This window comes from Columba livia, chromosome 3, assembly GCF_036013475.1.
Source record: "Columba livia isolate bColLiv1 breed racing homer chromosome 3, bColLiv1.pat.W.v2, whole genome shotgun sequence".
NCBI classification, from domain to species: Eukaryota; Metazoa; Chordata; class Aves; order Columbiformes; family Columbidae; genus Columba; species Columba livia.
The window spans coordinates 31265265-31288754 of record NC_088604.1 but is presented as its reverse complement, the minus strand read 5'-3'; the positions used below and the strand labels follow the sequence as shown (position 1 = coordinate 31288754).

Genomic DNA, 23490 nt, shown 5'->3' with positions numbered 1-23490 from the left:
GGTATCATAGAGATAATACGTAGAGCCTGTTTAAGTAAATCTAGATGTTGAATACCCTCAAGTGCACTTTATTCTTAAGCCAAACATTCAAATTTTTTGTTTCAGGTCCATAGGCAACAATTTTGTCTCTCCTTTATGCTGAGAAGTCACAAAAAATAGATCACTGTTTCAGAAATAAATATGTTTGGTAACATGCTTTGTCCTCACCTTAAATTACAAAAGCTGCTGTAACTTTCATGAAATTCAGATTTCACAGATGTGTTGTCTTAAAATGTCAGAAGGATAACACAATTCAAAGGATTTAAATACCCATTTCTGTTTCCCCTCTCCATATCCCCAATTTTATTTTCCTGTCGTCTGAGAGCCGAAGAAATTGGCATGCTACAATAGTAGGCCACAGAAATATGTAATTTATGTACAATTACCCTTATGCAGTACTGCTGTAAGCCACAGGTCCTGTTGGCCAGCTGAAATCTACCAAAATCACCTACAAAACTCATCAATCCAGCACTTTAGAGTAAAATTGTTCAATGAACCAGGTGGTTTTGAAATTCTGGGCTGGTCTCTTCCTTGAAAACTAGAGTCAAAGAGATTAAATAATCTTACTTTTCTGATAAGTCTGGGTACATTCAATCTTCCTGGTGTTTCTCAAATGAGGTTTATCAAGAAAACATTTTATTGTAAATCTGTGTAGGCTGATGGAGAGTGGAAAACAATAATAGACAAGATGGCTATGAGGCATAATTTGAGAAAGTGAAAATATTTCACTCTTTTCCAAATACTTAAAATGTTTTGGAAAGCCATCACTTCAAAACAGGTAGGCCTAGATACTACAATTAAACAAAACAAAAATATTATTCAACTTAAAGCAGTGTTGTGTCTTTGCCGTTATTACTATTTAGAAAGATTTGATTGTTAGTGTTACAATGACTGAAACTTGATATTCTCATAGAAAGAATACATTATCAGTAGACAGGTAAATACTGTGGTTCTTTGTATCTGAACTCTTTTTCAAGTCCCTTGTGTGTTATCTTCAGCTGTACCTTTGCCTTTCTAGAGTTTTATTTGGAAGAAAAATCCTAAACTCAGACTCACCACTCCTGTGGGACCGGGGAAGGAATATTTGTTGATAAATATTTAGGGACTGCAATATACAGGGGCTGTAGCTACAACAACAGAACTAATAACTGAGGCTGGTGATCAGGAAGCTGTGAGTTAACATCTGTGAAGCACCTGGGCAGAGGTACGTGTCACCAGCCCATGCTCTGGTCACAACACTACAGCAAAGTTGCCATTGCTCATGCTGTGCTCAGATACTATGGTAATTACTGTGTCACATGGAAGTTGTTTGATCGAATAAATAAAGCAGTGTGTACATGTTAGGTTCCTTTATGATGAGTGTAGTTAACATCTGCTTGCTAAAGGAAAATCTGAACCTCCTTATAGGGAAATAAAACATGTCAGTATTTAGCACGATGTCTCGAACCTTCCTTTGATAAAAGGTTAGTGAAATACATTGTTTTCATCCCCCATGTTTTCCCTTGGTCTCTATTAACATAGATTTCAATGAGAGTGTAGAGAATACGGCATGAAATTAGAATTGAAATAATATTTAGGACTGATGGTAAATCAAAATATTAAAATGCATCATACAGAATCTATTATTTCCTCTGTTCTTGGTACTGTTAACCCAAAGTATAGGAAATTCACCAGCAATAATGCGCAGAAATGGTTATGACTGTTCTTCACTGGATTATCTCCTTTATTTTTTTAACTTGCAGTTTTACTGGCCACCTTTTTCCTTGCTAAGATCTTTTGCATATGTGACCGCTGGGTTCTAACTATCATGCATCCATGTTTTTGATCCTCTTATCAAAGGAGGAATTCTTTTGGCTGGAGCATTGCCTAGATGCTGACACTGTGTTGCTCCGTGTGTACTTTGCAGACTTGGCAATCTTGGGGAAAGAACTCCATCTCAGCATGGACACACAAGCCCTCAAACTGCTAATAGCAGGCTGGAGGAGGACTCTGAGGACCTTAAAGGAGTGTATGATGTCAGTACGAGGTAGCGTTTGTGTGTAGGGCAGTAGTTTGAGGTAAAGGGTGGAAGTCTGTTTGCTCTACAGTGCATAGTGCTGTAGATGATACGACAGCCTAGAATGCAGCTGCTAACTTAATGGCCTTTGTGACCGCTTTGAAAGGTGTAAGGAATCACTGCTGGACCTCTGTAGTCCAGGCTGAGAAGGATGCAAAGGCAGCCTAAAGCTACTTCAGCTCTCTGATGTGTGCGTGATCGTCAAGTACGTTGTTATTGCCCATAAAGTACATGATACAGATTATCTCCCATTTGTCTGAGGGAAAAAGGGATCTAAATGTAAAGCACACTGGCTATATTTCAATGATGATAACATTTGCCCTGCAAAACGCAATTCGGGTTTGTTTAGATTCTCCTCTGACTGGTTCCTAAGCTTGAATGGTGTGTGACCTGCTTCAGCTGAAGCAAATCACTCTTTCTGATGTGCCAGCAGAGTCACAGACTACTGACCTTCAGGGCACAGTGCAAGAGACGCTTATTTTGTTGAGCAGCTGATTGACTAGTTATGGATTTTTCCTTGGTTTTGTTTTTGCCAACAGCATACCTAATTTGTGATTTAATCTTTTTATTCAATGCCTAGCTGACTTAGCAGTCCACTTTTAGAACTAGCATATGAAATATATACATTTTATGTTTGTTGTTTGCAATTAATCATCAGTGATTATGCGGTGTAATAATCCATCTCGTTTAATTTAATATCAGTAATGGATGTATGTTAAAGTTACTTCTGCCATCTGCATATTTTTCCTGCCAACTGCTATTCAGAGACTGGCTTTTTAAGGCATTTTCTGAGCAGAGAGAGATGGCCATCTGCTAATATTGACCACGCACATATTTTAAGATTTGTTGACTTGATTATATAATGGATTGGAAATAAAGGATGTGGTATATGCAGTTGAAGGCTTTGCTATCTATTTGTTGATCAATAAATATTTAAGTAATTTCTCACTATTATTTTCCCTTTCTAAATTGCTGAGATTTCCCATTTCTCATTTAGACATTGTTGAAGGTTCTGAAACTGTTTAGTGTTCAAGACAATATATTTTAGAAAGAGCTTACTGTAGTCTGGTGAAGGACAGCAGGTTTTCCTCATTTTATTAATCCAGTGCCTGGAGCAGTTTCCCATTTTCAGTTTAAAAACCACTACTTGTATTTATGGGTAAAAGTATATTTTCACTCTATATTTTCATTACCCATGTAAGTGGCGGTTGTGGATGGCAGCCAGTCAGCACATAAGGTGTTTGGTTTGAAGTCTATATGTTGGATATCATTACTCACCTTTAGATCCCAAATTCCTCCCAAGCCTTGGAAGGGTCCATGTGAGTAAGGATCTGACTTTGTAGCATATAAAATGGGCAGGGGGAACAATCTGTAGTATCCTTTATCATGTCCATGCATTCTCTGAACATTGTAGAGGAAAGCAAATGATGAAAACTCAATAAAGTTATTTTTCTTCAAAACAAGAAAAATCTGACCCTTTCCCATTTCCTCCTCTCACTGCGAATCCTTTTGTCTTTCCCTTAACATCTCTAGCTGTTCAGGCAAGACCTAAAACTGTTATTCAGGGAAAACTCTTTATAAAGGGATTGGGTGCAGCCTATAATGAGACAAGTGGCTTTCTCTGGATGTCCAGTCTGCTTTATTCATATTGTTTTGTTTTCACATGAAACTAGTTTACTCATCTGTTACTTACTGGAAACTGAACTTCAGTGGTGAAGTTGAATTTTCACCACACTGAATGCAGCGAGTCCTTCTTCTGACACCACATTCTGATTAAATGTGGACTTTGGAGAGAAATGTCTGGCTATTTCCACCTACTGGAAAAAGCCAGAAGTAAATGCATAAATAAAGTTTACTTGCAACCCATTTACAAATGTAATTTAAAATATTTCTTCAAATAAATGATTCATCATTGAGGAAAGAAAAATACAGAGTTTTCTAATGCTTTTACCAAGCACTGGAAAGGAAAATATTCAGTTAACAAAAACATCTGTATTCAGTGAGTAAATAAGTTGTCTTTCTTCCACCCCTGTCCATATCATCACAAACATAAAATGTAGATTTTAGAGAATGTGTTTGCTGGTCCTTGGAATAATATGGTGGGTTCTCTTTTTTTGCATTTTTATAGTAACCTATTATAAAATGAATATACATATGGTTTAGCAACATTATTACCTTCATTCTGACAAACTACTGCAAAGTGTCATCAATAACTTCGTCACTTATTTCCATGTTTCTCCCATACCAACTGCATTGCAACTTCAGTTTTGCTAATGAATGAATATCTTTCCAAGAGCTCAAAGAAAAATTACATTAGTAATTTTGCATTATTCTTACATCCTTAATCCTTATGTTGGCAAACTATATTTGTTTTTTGGCTGTACTATACTGTATATATTTTTTCTTAAAAGCTTACCAGTGAATCACCAATGTAGGACATGTGAAACATGTCTCTCTTCTTCTGTAATAGTTGAATGTAAAGTAGAAATTCCAGAGTATTTTTTGTTCAACTAACCAGAGAAACTGGAAATTTTTGTTTTAGGTCAAGTGAAACAAAAATTCTTACCTGCTTTTAATTTTAAAAAATCCTTATTTTTTAAAAAAATTCACTTGAAAAGTTTTATTTTGTCTAAATATGAAAATGTACTTTTAGTTGTGGATCATTTCCCACTCTTAATTTTTTTGTCAATGAATTTTGATACATTCTGAAAGAAAGAACCTTTTTGGAAATGAAGACTAACAAGATGCAAAATAATTCAAAGTTGTTTATGCAAAGTGTTTCTGTATTTCTGAAATTAACTATTCATTTTTTATATTAGAAAACACTTTTTTTTCTTTTGGCCAAAACTCCTTTTTTTTTTTTTTTAATTAATTGTTCTTCAAAACCTTTGGCCCAACACTTTTTTCTGCTGAAGTGAAAATTGATATTGATACAAAAAGCCCTTAGAGCTTAACATCAAATATATTTTAACACCTGCTTTCTGAAACATCATCCAATAATCACAGAAATTATTCTTCTTTTTTTGTGTGTGTGTCAATCAAATGCTAAATAAAATCCATATATTGTAAAAGTTACAATATCAGTATAATGCCAGCATTTGTAATTCAGGAAAGACAGAAAATTAACAAAATCAACCTTATCAAGCAGATGGAACACTGGCAAGTGGAGATTCCGCCCCGGTCCCACTCAACATTCTGAGCAAACCTGGGTATGGTACTTGACCACAGATTTATTTGGGATTCTTTCAGTGCCATTTCACTCACCAGCTCTATAAAGGGCAACAGAGAAAGATGGAGTTGTCAGCTGAAAAGTCTTTACTAAAAAGGGCTCTTACTTCTCCTGAGCGTTATAAACTACAGCTGCTGTGAAAGACGTACTGGATCTGCTTAATGTAATCACGTCATGATCGTTTGGTCTTATTGTACACATCTCTTTTATTAATAGAGTCTGTGATTCGAACATAGGAACATGGAAGCTCTACTATATTCACTTACTTTTTTGTTTTGGCATATAGTTAAATGTTTTAAAGTAGATTAGTTGCTTTCCCTAAAGACATGCTATAGCTTTATTTATTAGGTGGGAAAAACACCAAAAAAAAAGATACAAAAAACCTGTGCTTGAGGCGAAGGCTTGCACTGTTAATAGTTATGTTTCTTTTTTCCTTTTCAATGTATTAAAGTTTCATTCTTTTTCTTTCACTGGCTTTGACTAATCTTTTTATAGTATAACATACATGGATCCGATGCAATCTACAACAGTATGTGACAAATAACAAACAACCCATCTAATTTTAATCTTCTCTGCCTGCATACATGTGTTTTGTCCTTGTAGCGTTAGAATTGCTAATCTGCTTGCAGCTGAGACCTAAACCAAGCACTGCAAAGTCACATAAATGTATGAGAAACCACATTTGGTTTTGAAAGCTAAAGAGAACTGGATTTGAGGGCAAGAAAGGGCTTGTTAAATACTTCAGGAAACTGTACATCGTGATTGGCCAACAATTATTGTTCTTATCATTCGATGTGTTGTACCTCATTCTGAGAGCATTTAAACATTTTAATAATGTTTTATATGAGACAGAGAAGTGATTCCAGCAAACATCTGTACCTGCCTACTGGACTAGGACTTAGATGGAAAAACTACTAGCAGGTGGATCCAAACCGTTTTAGGTAATGGGAAGCCCAGCTTAGTCCAAGAAAAGTAACAACTATAGGTGTCTCAAGAACTGTTCTGGTGAAAACAGACATGCCCAAATACTTTTGGTCAAATAAAAGGTTGGTGGGGATTACATACTTCTTGATTTTTAGGTCTCCAAATTCTCCTTTAGCCCTGCTTCAGCCTGTAGATGCTAAAGTAGAGCCTAAAAGCAGGACTGGAAAAACCCAGCAAGCTAAGAAAGAGGCCATCTAGGCTTGGCAGCATGTTTGATTTCATTGTATTAACATCTCAGAATCATTTATGGGGTTGGGGAAAAAGAAAGAAGCCAACTGATATTTCAGAGAAACTTTCAGTATCAAAGTGCAGCTTAGAAAAAACACTGACACTGCTTTGAGAATGACATTCAGATGGGTCACGCATTAAGACAGATGGAGCCCAGCCTAATCTGTGAGTCTTACTGAGGTTTAAGTGTGGAGGAGCACATGGGGTTGTACAAGGGTCTTTAGGACAGAAATGTAGGCGCCCATGAATTGTAGTAGAAAAAAAATATTCTTTTGGGCAGAAAAAACACTGAAGCAAAGGGAGGGTTCAGAATGTACCGTTGGCTGAGTTTTGATTTAAGGCATCTAAATCCCTTTGGGTTTCAGACCCAAACCCCTAATTCTTTACCGCTTTGTGCTTTGTGTAGTCGTTTCAAGTTTTGCTAAATGGCTTAACAATTTCTACGAGTGCCTCGGAGCCAAAACAGCTGGTTCTTATAAATCAAAGTTAGTATAAAATTGAAAGAACACTGTTAGGTCAAGAAACTGCTTTACTTGTTTGCATGTTTCAGACCCCAGGGATACATTATGACACATGTCCCCTGATGGATCTGCTTATTTTAATATTGTAGTCAGCCTTGTAAAAACAACAAACCCAAACCCAAACCACTTCTGCACTACCACTAGAACAGCTTGGAGCTTTCAAGAGAGGAGAAGTTTTTGTATTCATAAGCCCATTAAAGTTCCCCTCAGCATGTTTCATTTCATTGTATCAACATCTCAGAATCATTTATGGGGATGGGGAAAAAGAAAGAAGCCCACTGATATTTCAGAGAAACTTTCAGTATGAAAGTTAATCACGTTTAATAATAGTTACACAAGCATGAGGTAAGCACAAGGAGCATTGGAGGTGAGTATAAGCATATGAACAACTGAAAGAGGGACTTGTGCAGGAGGACAGACCAAAAGCAATGATTGTTCTAGAAAATGATGGAACTGTATCAGCAACTTTCTGTTTTCTATTTCTACAATGAGATATTTTTTATTTGCACAGGACCTACCCTTAAAACTAAGTTAGTGTCAAAATTGAGGGAATTGGAAAAAAAAACCAAAACAACTGGTTTGGAAGCTCCAAATCAGTGGAACTGTCCTGCACAATAATCAGAGTAGGGAAAATGGACCCTTAGGAATAATGTGTACAGCCAGATAACATAGAGAAACTGGCACTACTGGCAATTTAAGGCATCCAAACAAAGATAATCTTTCAATAGACTTTGAGCAGATTTAGAGTCCATAACTTGCTTAAACAGCCTGAATTCTAGAAACTACTGCTATTTGCACCCAGGATAGGGTTCAGACTCTGGTTCCTACCTCCTCTGTGCCTCAGAAAATGTTAGCAAATGGCAAGCACCAAAACTGCAGCAGAATTGTAAAATCTTTATGCAGCACCCTAATATCCAATAGCCAGGGATTTTTTTTATTGTTATTTTGATATTTAGCGTGTGTCCTGAAGAGTTTAATGTCATGGAATTCTTCATAAATGTATTTTCTGAAGAGTACTCAATGAGTATCAGGATTATGTTCCTGGGGGCATTCAGCCACTGTGTAAGTCAGTCTGCAAGGTAAACTTGGCTCTTGGTCTTACTGCCGCAGGGCACAGCACCCTCCACACCATCATCACTAATTCAGCTGAGTCAGCTAATTGTGCACATCGTCATTCTGGCATTTTCTGGGATTGGCACCTTTACTGTTCATGCATGTTGTTGGTCCTACACACAGAGCAGGATCAGCCTTCCCTGAAAGCGTCAGGCTCTCAATGTGGAGCATCACTGATCCAGGATGGAAATCAGATGTCAGTTTTAGGACCTGAAGATCATCCTGCTGCAGAGTATCAGCAGGACCAAACACTCGGCATGTGCTGGAGGAGGCTGAGGCTCCAGGCATTTGGGCTCCTTGTGCCACCCTGGCAGCTGGTCTCCATCTGTCCCCCGCTCCTTCTCAGGTGACACAAACAAGGTGCCAATGTCCCGTTGTCAACCTGCAATGAACTGCACCAGCATAAGCTCTGCAGATCAGACCCTGTGAATTTACTGATAAAGGGTCTGAGAGTTTAGTAATTTTCTCTGCTGTCAAGAATTTATCCTGCTTCAATACTTGGAAGAAGAAATAGCATATTAATCCTGCAAGAAGGAGACTGGCTAGACATCTGCCTTACTTCTACCTCCTGCATCTTCAAGAAATCCAGCTCCCTGCTGGAGCATATTTGTATGCATATTCTCTCTGGGGTTTCATCTGAATAGAGATCTACCCTCTGTTCCCAAAAGCAATACATGCACTTTGGCACTGTTTAGGATTGTGATTTCTGGAAAATAGTTGCAACATTGAACCTTCAGGTCCTTGACTCCTCCAGAAGAATCCAGAGCTCAGGCTGATGTACCCCAGCTGTGTGCATAGTGGGTGATGAGATCTGGGATGCATCACTATGAGCAAGTAGAGAAAGACGTGGGTGAACATAGCCTACACTTTTGGTGGTTGCAGTAATTTTGTCTGGTTTCTTATCAGTGCATATCCCTATACAGGTGACTTTCTGTTGTATGATCTGGAAAATATGCGAATACTTTTCAGAGTGATTAAGCCGTAATCATAAATATAAATACATAACAAGACCATAACTAACACTCCAGAAAGAATTTCTTCATAGATTTCTTAAGACTGGGTGTGAAAAATCTTGTCCTTATTGGTGGGTCTGAGATTGCAGCTCACAAGCACATACATTTATACATTTATTAATTTTTCATTTCAACAACTCAGCCACTAATACATCTGATGATAAGCCCTTTCTGTCTCTGCGTTTTATTCATCTTTGGTCTTTACCAAAGCACATCCAGGGGTGAAAGACTGGATCTACTAATATTCATTTACAAAGCAGTTTACATTAATGCCTCAAGACCTGTAATGGGAATCCAAATGAGGCATCTTTAGGCTGACTGGCAATGACTCTCCCTTGATTTAAGTAAAGGAGATGCAGAAGTCTGACTTTCATCCCCATGTCTTCTAGCTAACGCATTGGGTTGACCTGCAGCTACAAGCTTACCTTGTGCAAGCATCCGGGTTTTGTAACATTTTGCAATGCACATACCATAAGTACCTTTTAAAGAAATTATGTACGACACATTAATATATTGGTATCAGTCTTGGGAACAGGGTGGTTAGGCTAAATAACTCCCTTTAATCCCCCGGGGCTGTCAGGATTAAGGTCCAATGTGACACAGCAGAACTAAAAAGCAGAGTGGAAGTCTGACCATAATTATGAAGCTACGTGTCATGGGCACACAGATGGGAGAGAGGATTTCTTTGTCATTGTCTCACCTCAAAGGTGGAGTACTTCAAACCAGAGGCATTGAGTCACATATTAACAATTAATCCTCGCAGTTGCTGTCCTTACCTGAATACTACCTGCATGGCTTGCACAGTGACACATCCTCCTCCTGCTCAGTCTCTGAGACGTGACGAGATAATGGAAGGCCAAACACATGGTTAAGGAGTTTTACAGTTCATAGGGTAAAGAACCTTCATGCCATAAACACAGATAATGGCAGAGTTGGAAGATAATTATGTGTTATCTCATGATTTATATTATTTGGTTTCTAAGGATTTTTTCAACATTTTTACATTTTTAAGTAAATTCTTCGCATCTTCGCAGTTTCCTTTTTCCTTTTTTTTTTTTTTTTTTCTTAACATGGTAATTAAAGCAGTGAGAGGCGTAATTTGTGTATGAGTTACAGTGGTTGTAATGAAGCACAAAAATGCGCATGATTCTACCAATCTGTGATTCAATAGTTTTTATGAGCACAACTCTTGTATCTGTACTAAGATGTATTAGAATGTATTAGATATATTAAGATGCATTAGGTGTATTAGAATGCAAGATGTATCAGAATAAAAGATGTATTAGAACAAAAATAAATAGTTGACTAATAAAGATAAAACAATGAAGCAATTTGAATTTCTAATAAGCAATAAAATAGTTAAGATGACTACTGAACAGGAGTGTTACTCATTGGAAGACTTAGCATGTTCTTTCACTCACACAATAAATATACAGGCTGATGGCACGTTACTTTATATATACATTTGTACAGAAGGGAAGCAGGAAAGAATCTTGGAGATTTTGTTGTAAGAAATAAGTATAAGAAATCTAGGAAGAAGAAGAAAATTAGATAGGTATTTTCATTTTTTAAAACGTTATTTTTTACTGATGAATCTAGATGTCAAAGGAGATGTATTCTTTACTCATGCACATCAAAACTATTCAAAATAGCTATTGATAATACCTACACAATTTACAACCAAGATGCTTGGAGAATATAAGAAGTTTGTTTGTTTGTTTGTTTGTTTTCTGAAAAACCTAAACATGTTAAAGCAGGTAACCTGGCAGGCATGACTGGGAGCCAGCGTGGTTGAAAGGAGAGCACGTCACTGAACATAAATACAAGGAAGAGTGTACAGAAGGTGGAAGTGGGGCCAGGTTGCCTGGGAGGAGTGCAGAGGTATTGCCCAGGCATGCAGGGAAAAGCCAAAGCTCAGCTGGATTTGAAGCTGGTGCAAAATGTAAAAGCTAAAAAGTTCTTCTATAGGTGCCTCATCAGCAAAATGAAGATCAGCAAAAATGTGGCCAGCTGCTGAATGAAGTGGTGAAATCAGAACATGAAAAAGACAAAGAAGTACCACCTTTGTCTCAGTCTTTACTGAGCAGGTGTTTCCTCAGGCATTTCCAGGTCTCTGTGCTGACTTGTTTGAGTTTGACGGAGAGAAGTACTGCCCATAGCAAAAGAAAATCGAACTATGAGCCACTTAAGCACACTGGACATAAAGAAATCCGTAGGTCCAGTTGGCATGCTGGGAGAACTGGCCAGTATTGTGAAACCAGGCTTTACCACCTTAGAAAGCCCATGATAGTCACAGGAGGTCCCTAGTGACCAGAAAAATGCATCTTCAAAAGTGCATGAAGGACATTCTATCTACAGGACAGCTACAGGACAGTTGGCCCCAAGTCAGTTCCCGGGGCAGTTACGGAGCGAATTATCTTGAAAGCCATTTCCAAGTGCAGAAAGGCCAAGAAAGGGTTTGGGAATGGCCAACATGGATTTACCAACAAAAAATCATGCCTGATCAGCATGACTGTCTTCTGTGATTAAATGGCTGGCCCTGTGGACAAAGGAAGAGCAGCAGATGTCATTGACCTTGGCTTTAACAAGATTTTTGGTACATTCTCCTATAGCATCCTAATAGCCAAATTGAGGAGGTTTGTTCCAGATAGGTAGATTCCAAAATGGGTGAAAAACTGGGCTCAGGGGGTTTGTAATACAATTGGTGTCTAGTTATGAACTATGTTCCCCAGGGACTGATATGGGGATCAAAACAAGGATGATAGGGTGGAACACACACTCAGCAAGTTTGCAGATAAAACCAAGTGGGGAGGAACAGTCAGCAGGCTGGAGGACAGGGTTGTCTTTGAGAGGGACATTGACAGGCTGAAAGAATCTTCACAAACAGAAATCTCATGATATTCACCAAAGACAAACGCAAAGTCATGCACCTTGGATGGGAAAATATATTCAACCATGCAGACTGTGCACTGAGAGGGTAGAAAGCAGATTTGCAGAAGAGAACCCTACAGACAAGAAGTTGAACAGGAGTCAGAAGTTCATACATGTGATAAAGGTCAACCACACACTGTGCTGCATTGGCTGGAGCACTGACAGCAGGCTGTGGGAGCAGATCCCTCCCCTCGGTGCTTCTGAGGCTGCATCTGGGGTACTGTGGCTTGCTTTGCACTCTTTGTTATGAGGCTGTTATTGACATACGTGAGTGAGTCCACTGGGAGACATTAAGATGGTCAGGGAACTGGAGACCGTAAGGTCCAAGGAGAGGCTGAGGGAGCTGCGCTTGTTCAGCCCAGAGGACGGGAGACTCAGGGAGGATTTTATTGCTAGCTTCAAGTATCTAATGGGTGGAGGAAGTTATAGAGAAAACAGAGCTAGACTGTCCTCAGAGGTGCACACTGAAAAGAGAAAGACAACCTATACAAGTCGACGCAATGGAAATTCCATTTAGGTCTGAGGAAACAGCCATTGCCATGAGCATGGGCGGATGCTGGAACAAGCATCCCAAGTGGCTGCGGGATCCCTGTACTTGGTGAAATTCAGAACCTGACTGGACAAAACCCCGAGCAACGCAATCCAATTGTGAGTGCCCCCTGCTTTGACCAGGACATTTGACTCAAGGACCTCCAGAGGTCCCTGCCGGTGTAAATTGCCTCATGATTCTGTGCTAGTCTACAAGTTATATTTCATAGTTTTTACTTGCTTCAGCTTTCCTTATCATTCTCTCTAATCTGTGTTAGAAAATCTAGGTGAGCCTTGGACAGTGTGATTTGTATGACATACTTACTGGAAATCTTCAGCTAGAAGTTAAAAATATGTTTAAAAAGCTATTTGGTCAAGAAGTAGTCCATTAAATCTGACAACCAGTGCTACTCTGATTGAGGCAAAGAAGGGGTTATCTCTGCCTATCAAGCTTTGACATGCATATGCTCTTTATCTCAATAAAGCAGGCTTTCTAACATATTTATGTTTTAAACAGAAATACGTGGATTGAAAAAAAAAAAAAAAAAAAAAACACTGCAAAGAAATTTGGCTGAGGAATGTAGATGTGCTTTTGCAGAACCAAAAGCAGCTCTGTAAATTGGCCATCCTGCCAGGGCACCCAGGGCAGCTTCCTGGGGCCTGGGAGCAATGGGGGCTCCCCAGGGTCTGTCAGGGCAGGGTCAGGCAGCCGGGGCCTGTACCCCTGCCCCAGCCAGGGGCAGGGAACTAGGGGCAAAGGGGCAGCCCCAGCCCCAAGCATTGGGCACTTCCATGGGGATGGGATGAGGACAGGTGGGGATGTGGGCCCATGGGTGGACCCAGCTTGGTGGGGCTGATGGCTGGACAGGGCAGGACAGTGTGAAGCTGGAGACCAGCCCTGCTGCTGCAGCACCGCTGGGGTGGGGGTTGATGGTTTTGGGAGGTTGACATGGGGTCCTGAGCCAGGTGGGGGAAGCCCCAGGAGTGGGGGCAGGGACTAAAACTAAAAGAGGGGATGTTCAGACTAGACATGAAGAAGAAATTTTTTACAATGAAGGTGTTGAAACACTGGCCCAGGTTGCCCAGAGAGGTGGTAGATGCCCCATCCCTGGAGACGTTCAAGACCACGCTGGATGGGGCTCTGAGCAACCTGATCTAGTTGAAGATGTCCCTGCTCATGGCAGGGCGGTTGAACTGGATGAGCTTTGAAGGCGCCTTCCAACCAAAACCATTATATGATTCTATGATAGTCAGGCCCATGACCCCCCAGGGTCATGATACCTTCTTTCATGGCACCACTTTTCCATATAAATATATTAAAAAATTTCTGAAGTTTTTCTTAACTGGAAACATTTTTTGTTGGCAACATTTTGAATGCTTTCACCTCAAAACAAGCCTTGACCATTCAGAATACCTACCATTTTGTTACCTCTGCATAATTTGTGTTCTCTTTCTTGGATTACAACCTTGTTTGTTTAAATGTTTGAGGCAATATCTCTCTTTTCAAATTACAGGTGCAAATGTTGTATATTTTGACACAAGTCAGATATATAGTAATTTTTGGTACCCTTATTTTCTGAATGCATATTATGTACAGTATAGCAAGGTGCTACCTTGGCTACTATGAAAAGTAGATATTTATGTTAGAATATTTATATTAATTGAGAAGTTTACTTGGTCAGCTGTCATACATTGGTTTATGCAACTCAAAAAGAAATGTCTCACATGGAACCCACTCTTTTAAGAGGAAAACAATTATGAAAATAAGATAATGCATTCTTGAGTAGCTACTTAAAAGTCAGAAACTCTTCATTAATTTGTTGAGATGAAAGATTTGTATGAGCAATGTGATTTGGATTTATTTGAAACAGCTTTTCTACTTTGAAAATATGAAAACTGGCTCCTCTGAATGTAGTGTAAATGAAGGAGTTTTACCGAAATGTTGACCCTTGTGATTTCTCTCACTTATCAATACCACAGGTAACTTAAACATTTAATAAACTGTCTGATTTTAGTCATGGTAGTTCCTAATGTTCAACAAGAAGACTGACATGATCTATCCAGTCTGCAGCTCAAGGGAACAACCTCAAAGGACAACATGTATTCCAATTTGGCCTATTGCTTTATTACTCTGTACTATATATTTTTAGTTCTTTTTTTTTAGGTAATTTTTGTTCTCATGAAACATCCCGTTTACCTCACATTCATCCCAGTATGCGAACTTCATTCTAGGTCAAGTGCAAAAAGATATCTCTGCAATTTTTCCATCAATGGTCATTATACCTATATTCATTTACATCCGAAAAGGCAACATGCACAGAATGATACACGCTGCAGATATTAAGTTAGAAATGTTATTTTTGTATTTTGTGTTAACTAAAGAAAATCATAAACATTTCTCAATGCATTGTTTTCTTTTGAATTTTTCATTTCCAGATTCTCAAAAATCTCAATTTAATACTTCCTAAGCAAAGAACACAGAGTCAGAGTTACTTAGGAAATAACAATACCACTTTTATTTTAGCTAGGGACTGAAAGAATTAATTTTTTATCTCCAAGTAATAATGGCAATTTATTTCTCAAAGATACGTTTAATCACTTAGATACTAACAAGACAAAAATCTTACTAAACTTCCAATATATTATATATTTGGTGGGCATTATGATTTTTTATTTAAATGATTGTATGAAGGACCTAGTTGAAGATGTCCCTGCTCATTGCAGGAGGGGTTGGACTAGATGACCTGTAAAGGTCCCTTCCAACCCAAATTATTCTATGATTCTATGAACTCTCCCAAGAGCTACCACTCCCCAAAGTGCCCTTTATTTTTTACCGTGCTGTGTCAGGGCAAGTCTAAAGACACATGGCTGTGTTTTTAGTAGTTAGCTTAGTTAACTATGTGCTTTATTTGTGTGTTGTGCAAAACAGTGGAGGAATCTTCAACCAAGGCAGTGAATTCAATTAATAGTTGGTCTGTTACAGATTGGAACACTTCATTGAATGAACTTGTACAGCTTGACTGTGACTCATAGTCCTCTTGTACTTCATGCATAGGTCATCTTCTCGTAGTTTCATGAAGTCACCATGCAAAGGGGAGCAAGAAAATATGAGCAGATAGGTTTTTTTCATGAAGACAGTCACACCCAGGATGGATAGGGCCCCTCTGGAGCTAAAGGAAGGCCAAGCTTTGCATATAAGTGTGCTGTCTGACCTTCTCCTCACTTCTGCTCCTCCTCGCCCCCACAGCATGTGCTCCTCCTTTTGCCGGCAACAGGTTTCGGAGGCACAGCAGGACAGTTTACTTCTAACCAAACTGATGTTTCAGGCTATACACTAAGTAATAGGTAGCTTGTTATATTTTGCAGGTTTTCTTCATATCCAGACAGAATGAGAAACGTTTTCTTTTAAAACAAACACTGATACTTTGATCTCACCATGTGGCCCTGGCCCTGCCCAATATTTGAAGCAGCCACTCCCTTTTCACCACCCCAGGTGATTGCTGCTGTATCCTGTCTTGGCAATGCCTACCCCAGCTCCTCGTCTGCATGACTCAACTGTAATTGCTCTGAATCTTGATACGGAGGCTTTGGCACATGAATCCATCATGACTTAATAGATGAGTCGCCTGTTTCTTACGTATGGCTTTAATGAGCCATTGTTTCCTGTTGTTCTAGGTTTATAAAACACAATACGTCTACCTTCACCCACACAGATCTGCCATTTCTATCAACACAGCTGCCCTGTTCATATTTGTTGCTTCCTGCACATTTGTGTGGGCACACCTATTTGTGTGTACACACCTATTTGTGTGTACACATATGTGCATGATGTGATGTGGTATGGCACCCTGATAGGCACAGAGGAGGTATGAAGACCGTGGGAAAACTGTAAATGCTGACAGTATGAGAATGGGAAATGTTTAAGAAGGGGGTAACAAAGTGATTCCAGATTTTGTGCATGTGTATGCATTTTAACTTAAAGCAGACTTAGAGGAATTCTGGACTGACACAGCAGAGTTCTGGTTTCCCACAAAGATGCTTAAGTGGATGGAAGGTGGGAGGATCCCCACAGCTTGCAGTTGGCACATTAACAGTCTACTTCTTCACATCTCTTCTTATTCACTTCCTTTTGAACTTAAACTTTTCAAATCTTATTCATATGGAAATCTTTCCTTGAGTTTAATTATTTTTATCACTCACCTCTGAACTCTTTTTAATTTCTGCTTGATCAAAACACATTCAGTCATTTTACGCAGAACAATAACGCTGTGCTACTGACAGTGTGCAGTTTTTTCCATCAGGTTCCCTAAAAAAAAAAAAAAAAGAAGAAAGAAGTAGGTCAATAATTATTTAAATGAGAAGATAGGCTTCTCTATGTAGTAGAATAATTTCAATACACTGTCAAACAAAATGGTAATTTACCACTGCAAAAGACATGCTAAACATGTCAGCTATGAATTCTTTAACAACTGTGGCAGCAATTTCAATAAATCTAGCTCCAAGACCCACTGTCTCAGCATTTATATTGACATTAACCAATCTCTAGTTATTATGGATAAACTTAGCACTTATATACTTTTAAAAAGAACACTTGGAAAAAAGTCCCCATTTTTGGAACATAAGTGTAGGCTGTGAATTTTCTCATCCTAGCTTACAGAAAACAATCTCAACCTCTTGGCTTAGGTAAAAACAGTAATGTTGAATTCATTACAACACTAACAGGATCACCCACTCCATAATCACTTGTTTTCCAACATCTTTGTGCTGTGTACCCTTTCTGGCTCAAGCAGGTAATCCTGCCCTTTCTTTGAGCGAGAAGAATGGATTAGGCATGTGGGAATCATCCATCCAAAGCATATTGTGGAATATGAGCACACATGACAACAAGAACTTTCAGAACCCTTAACAGTATGAGATAAATGCCAACAACAGGATTATAAATGCCAGCTTCACAGAGAGTGGAACTGGTAATAGCGGAAAATCACTCCAAGTCTCTTCCAAAGAATCACCCATTTTTCAGTTTTTCTCTGTTTACTTTGTGATTTGCATAAGGATCCCTCTCAGTGCAAAAGCAAACATGTCCCTTCATGCTTTGCATAGACTCCAAAGTTCAAGTGCCCAGGCAACAGTGGCTTCTTCTTTGTAGTGAATTCTCAGGATGTGCTGACAGATAAAAGGATAAGTTTGTAAAAAAAAAAAAAAGAGTAACAGATAGCAGTGTTTGGCGTGAGTTTTCCATGACTGGTCATTGAATTTCCTTAACATTTCTGAAAGATATTGTATAGAATCTGGAGTGTCATCCAAATATCAATTCTAAAAATGGGCAGAAACATTCTTCCAAAGATAAGGGGAACACAACTCTGACAGATGACCACTATGGTATATCTACAGCATGATGTGATAGCCCACCATAAAGGAGAGAAGCAAAACACCAGCGCTGTGTACGTAGAATGTCACTATGATAAGGGAAACTTTATAGTATAACTGATTTGCAGGATTTAAAAGAAGGATCTAGCAACAGAAATCTTTAGGACAGATCTTGTATGTAAGAATGAATATTGCACTGTGCAAAAAGGAGACTTGGATCTATTAATAAAACCCACCCATGCTAATCATGCCTTTAAAAAGTTTTTGTACTTAATGCAAAAGATGAGTTTTTATAGCAGAACTATGGTTATGATGACATAGAAAGAATACAACATAACAGCAATACCAACAGGTCATCCTAAGGTTTGATGAATAGTTTTCAGAAAACTATAAATATCAGGATATCCAGCATACTCTGGAGACCTTCTTTTTATATTGTGAATTTTAATGTTCAGTTCCTTTGTGTCCCCAGTAAACTAACAGAATAGGAGGCCCAGTGGGGAGTTTACAACATAGGGTACGTCTGTGCTATTTTGTAACACTGATTTAAATACTTTGTATGTTAACTGCAGTGCTGCTAACAAAAATCGTAAATACAATCATACACCCTATACATAAAGAGAAAACAGCATATGGTCCTTAGCTTGTCTTCCATATACAATGATGTTTTCAGTATTACAGATGTGTACCTTCTGTGTATCTCCATGTTCACAAAACCACAACTGAACTGTTCACGATTCCTATAAAAGCAAAAATGCAGAACACGAATAACATGGCTTTTCCTCAAAATACTGCGGGTTGCACAGTCACTTCAGAATTCAGCAGTTTTGAAAGCTCACTGTGATAATGGTTTCATCTTCAGACAGAAAGCATTATATGTGTGCAGAGACTGTGTGCACCTCTAGAAATGCCTGAAAGGCAAACTGGATTTAACAGATACCAAGCTCTCTCTGCTTGAGCTAGCAAAGGCATTAAACGCGGCCTTCCAACAGCCTGCAGAAGGAATGTAGCCAGCAACTTATTGTTTAATATCTTACAATTGATGGAGGAAACTGTGTCAGATTTTTTTTTTTCTTTTTTAGCAAAATGCAGACATATCCTACATTCTAAATTTTAACACACGCAGCTATTATCATGCTGATGTTTTCTGGCATTAGAGTGCTATATAGCAATATAGCTATGTGTGCATAGCAAAACAAGCACTGCAAATGCATATTGACTTCGGAGGAATGCAGTACATGAAATCTACAATACTTATACCCTATTTCCATCTATGTAAACGAAGGGTTTCACTTTAAAAAAAATTCGATATTTTATAAGATTTAAAATGACTGGGAGGAAATCAGAAGTTAGAATCAAAACTATTAAAACATGACATGTGTCTTAATGTATTTTTTGTAATCTATGACTTAGGGATTTTGAAGTAATTCAATATTTGTTTAAACACAGAAAGAAATTACTTTTAAAGGTCCATAATATATTTTTCTTAATAGACTTGTGTTTGTATTTTAAAAAAAGTTAACAATCAGGACTTTTTAGAATTTCTGAAGTGATATTAAGTATGACTTCATCTGGTTAATTAAAAGGACAATCACTGGGAATGAGAATTATACACAGGAGTTTAGACTACCATAATTCTATTCATCCAGGAAAAAGTAAAACCACCAGATATAAATTGCTGCCTTCAACACCATACATTTTTTGAAGTGTGATTACTATATATTGCTGTTACAGTTAAACAGAGGTGTACTGGTTGGAACTAAGTCTTATTTTAAATTCTAGTGCACTTATGCCATATGATTTTAGACCAATGATACAATCTGTTCACTTGAATTCTACATCTGGTGATTCATAGATAGTCACTGATCAACAATATGGTATAGCAATATTCATTTGCAAATTGCTCACATTATAAGTTTATTCTTTGTCTTTCAAAGTTATGGTTATGCCCTTAGCTACACACTGAACTTAGATTTTGTTACTAAGAGAGATGACAGTATCTTTAAAGCAAACAGAAAAATGAGAAATAAAAAATATTTTTTACTGTTGACATCTGTGAAAATAGTAATGTATTCACCTTCATATTTAGGTAAAATAAAAAGCATTTTGAGAGAGAGAGGGGAAAAAAAAGGGGGCTGAGAACTCAGATGAACACTTAGGAGTCCGGTACTAAACATAATTAGAGAATATATGTAACTTACAGATGGTGAGATCCTTCTCCAAACAGAGTTTTACATGCACTTATAGCAAAAGATTGCTGGTACAGTTGTCATAGCAAGTGTAGTTTTCATATCGTATTTCCAGATTGCTGCTGTGATGGTTCTTCTCCCCAACCGAAACACAAATATTACCACTATTAACTGTAAACTAAATAAAAAGTTCTGATTATCAACTATATTTTAAAAAATGCTAATTTATTATGAAAAAAGGACATTGGGATTCTTCTTTGAAAATCATGGTATTCGGTTTAAATAAAAAGGGATATTTGGCCTCAGTTCTTGATTTGAGTAGAGTGACAGCAAATCTATGAACTGTGTTCAGTGGGTCAACAGACACAGAACAGCAACATCTCTGATTTCTTTCTTTTATACACATATATATGTATTTAGAGGAAAAAAAAAAAAACAAACAACAAAAAACAACACCAAAAAACCCCAACATAAAATCAATGCTAAGATTCTAGTCCTGAGGAGTTCAACAGGTTTCAGTAAAGTCAGGATTTCACCCAAAGGACTGTTACAGCACTAACTGAGAACAGGGTCAGTCCAGTCTGGTCCCAGCCCTGGGATAAACTGAAATCCTCACAACAGGTCAGGGTTACGTCTGTCTTAGGGAATTCAGGAACATTTCTAGGCTTGTAACTCCAGCCGCATCACCTGGTTGCTCATGGGTCAGCTCCATGTCCCTCATCTCACCCAATCCGTATTTTCTCATGAAAAAGCTCATTTTCATAGGGAAACTCAGCTATAGCTAGAAGGAAGTAATGACTTTCCAAAATGAAGTCCTTGATCAGGACAACCTGGAAACCAGCACCTTGAGGTGTAGTACTTACCTCTATTATCCCTAAAATCACCTTTATACCAGGGGCTGTGTGCGCGAGGGAAGGAATGGGAGCTGACTGTGCTGGTCCTGTCTGTATGAGGAACACCAGCACGTTGGAATATCCCAAGACAGAGGGTAAGGGCTGTGTACACTGTCAGCCAGGCAGCTGGAATAGGCTAATACAGGCTGTTATCTCTGCCTTGGTACCAGATCTGGGCATGATATTATTCAGTAAAACAGCCAGCAAGCACTGTATGAACTACTGATTTGCCATGTTTTCTTGACATGGTAGAAGTAGTGCCCCATTTTTCTCATGGGTTGAAGTTACAACATTACTAGAGCAAGAAAAACATGGAAACTTAAGCTAATGGTACTCTTTCACCATATGTACTTAACTAAATATAAACAGGAATTAGTCTCTCTCTGTACAGTCATATGAATACATGATTGCTTAATGGGGCTGTTTTGTAACACTTCTGCTTTAGCTACCAAAACTTTCTTTCTAACCACAAAACCAGATGATGACAAAACAGACTATGGTACTTCATTTACTGAATGCAGACTTTCAAAACATGTCTTGTCTTGTAAACAAATAATTGTGTGGGTTTTTGTAGTTGTGTCCATTTCCCCCTCCCCTTCCCCCACCTCCCAATTTTAAAAACATTCATCAGCTGGGCTAAGCAAGCACATTATCAAAGACATCAGTGATAACCTGAGAATTCGGAATAGAAAGCAAAGCTGCAAGTATTGTATGACAACTGCCACAAAGACAACCTGAACTCTGACTTGGCCTTTGCCACCTGCACCATGCAGCAGCTGGCTTTTGCACTATGATTTCCCTTAAAATGCCCGTCTCTAGCTACCCTGTATATTCCACACCACACGGTCACCGTGCTTTTGTTTTTTTTCCTTGCTTTTATGCAAATCTGTACCCGTTGAGCAATGTGAAACCCAACAGGAGCACGGCTGTTGTGTTGCGTATGAAGCAGCACGCCACAGACAGAAAAGGACCTGTGTTGCAAAGCTGAGCGTAGCCCTAGAGCAAGTGGACAGATTCAGATTTTTTTTTATTAGAACTCCTTCCACTCAAGTCTCTGATGATCATATGTTCACATAAGGAATGCTCTTGCCCATTCTTATTGTTTTATTTCTTTTGTTGGTATTGATGGATAATCCTTTCTCCTTGAGTTTCACAGGAGCTGAAATAAGAAGAAAAGCATCAAAATGGTTTGGCTGTGTGAAAATATGCTACTACTTCAATCATTTTCAGTTCCTTCTCTAAGAAGCAAACGGATGTTTTCATTCCTGGGGCTGATTTTTTTTTTTTTTTTAAAGAGGACAGCTGAACTGAGGTGGAGTTGAAGAAAATGTGAAGGAAGTGGCTGGAAAGCTTTATAGTGAGCAGTCAGTGTAAGTGAAAATGGAAACAGTGAAATTCAAACATTTCAAATGTCATCTCTGGGGTCACGTGGGAGGCTGCTCTTTGTATCTGCTCACACACAGCCGAGTTTCTCTAGCCCTTGACTGTGCCATTTTTTCCAATACAAGCCCATGTGGCAGACAGCTCATGCCCCAGAGCTGGAATTGCTGACTGGGTGGGACTGGCCGCTCCTGCCTAGACCCAGTTGTTCCCATGGCACTATCAGGTCAACTTCAGTACTGGGGCTGGAGGAAGGACAAAATCTGTGAGAGAAGAAAGAAGAGAATCAGGCAATGCAGTAAGACTATGAGGAAGGGGTAGAGAAAAATAGTATAGAAGTTAGAAAGTGGATTAAGGGATGTGCCTCCTTAAGTATCTATGATCAAGTGAGACTGTGACACATCAGAGCTGTTGAGAATACTTTAGATTGGGGTTCGAAGTATAATACAATGCCATGTACCAATACAATGCCATGTAAATTCTTGTGATTAAAGCTAATCTAAAACCATGTGGTTTCTGAGGACATAATTCACTGATCCTTTACTTGCTTCTGACATGTGAGAAACACCAGTGAATGTATAAATAGTTACTGTAGTAACAGTAAACTATGCTTAGCATCCCACAGTTTCTCCTCTCTACTTAACAGGTACACAGGCTATAGGAATTATGAGTTGCTGAAAAGGAGGATAAAAATAAAGAACCCTGAAGGAAGGGACAAAAGATGAATGACAAAGGATGAGGGTGTTAGTGGGAACAATCACTTAGCAGAGAGGAAGGTAGAGAAAAACATTTCTAGCCTGGACTGGATGTAAAGTCTGGTGAGATGGCTCCTCATCACAAGGGTGCAAAGTGCCTACAAGAGCTCCTGTGGCAAAAGAGAGAAGAGGGAGTTTTCTCCACTAGTGCAGAAGTGAAGGGCTGAGTGGAAGTTGCTGCCTTTGGTGTTTGTGTGAGATGCTGCTCCCCTCCTCTGGCATGGTCTGACTATACAGCCTGGCCCTCCTTTGTACCTGTCTTGC

At 38.7% G+C, this 23490-nt stretch overlaps 1 long non-coding RNA gene across 2 annotated transcripts in view; it reads right to left on the bottom strand.

Moving 5' to 3' along the window:
- Positions 1-15565: 15565 nt before the first annotated feature.
- Positions 15566-23490, bottom strand: part of LOC135578989 (uncharacterized) — a 46572-nt gene continuing 38647 nt past the window's right edge. For both annotated transcript variants that reach the window (XR_010471187.1, XR_010471186.1), the window contains exons 3-4: positions 16843-16948; positions 15566-15702 (exon numbers count right to left, since the gene is read on the bottom strand). This is a non-coding gene — a long non-coding RNA (uncharacterized LOC135578989). The remainder of the gene's footprint in view (positions 15703-16842; positions 16949-23490) is intronic.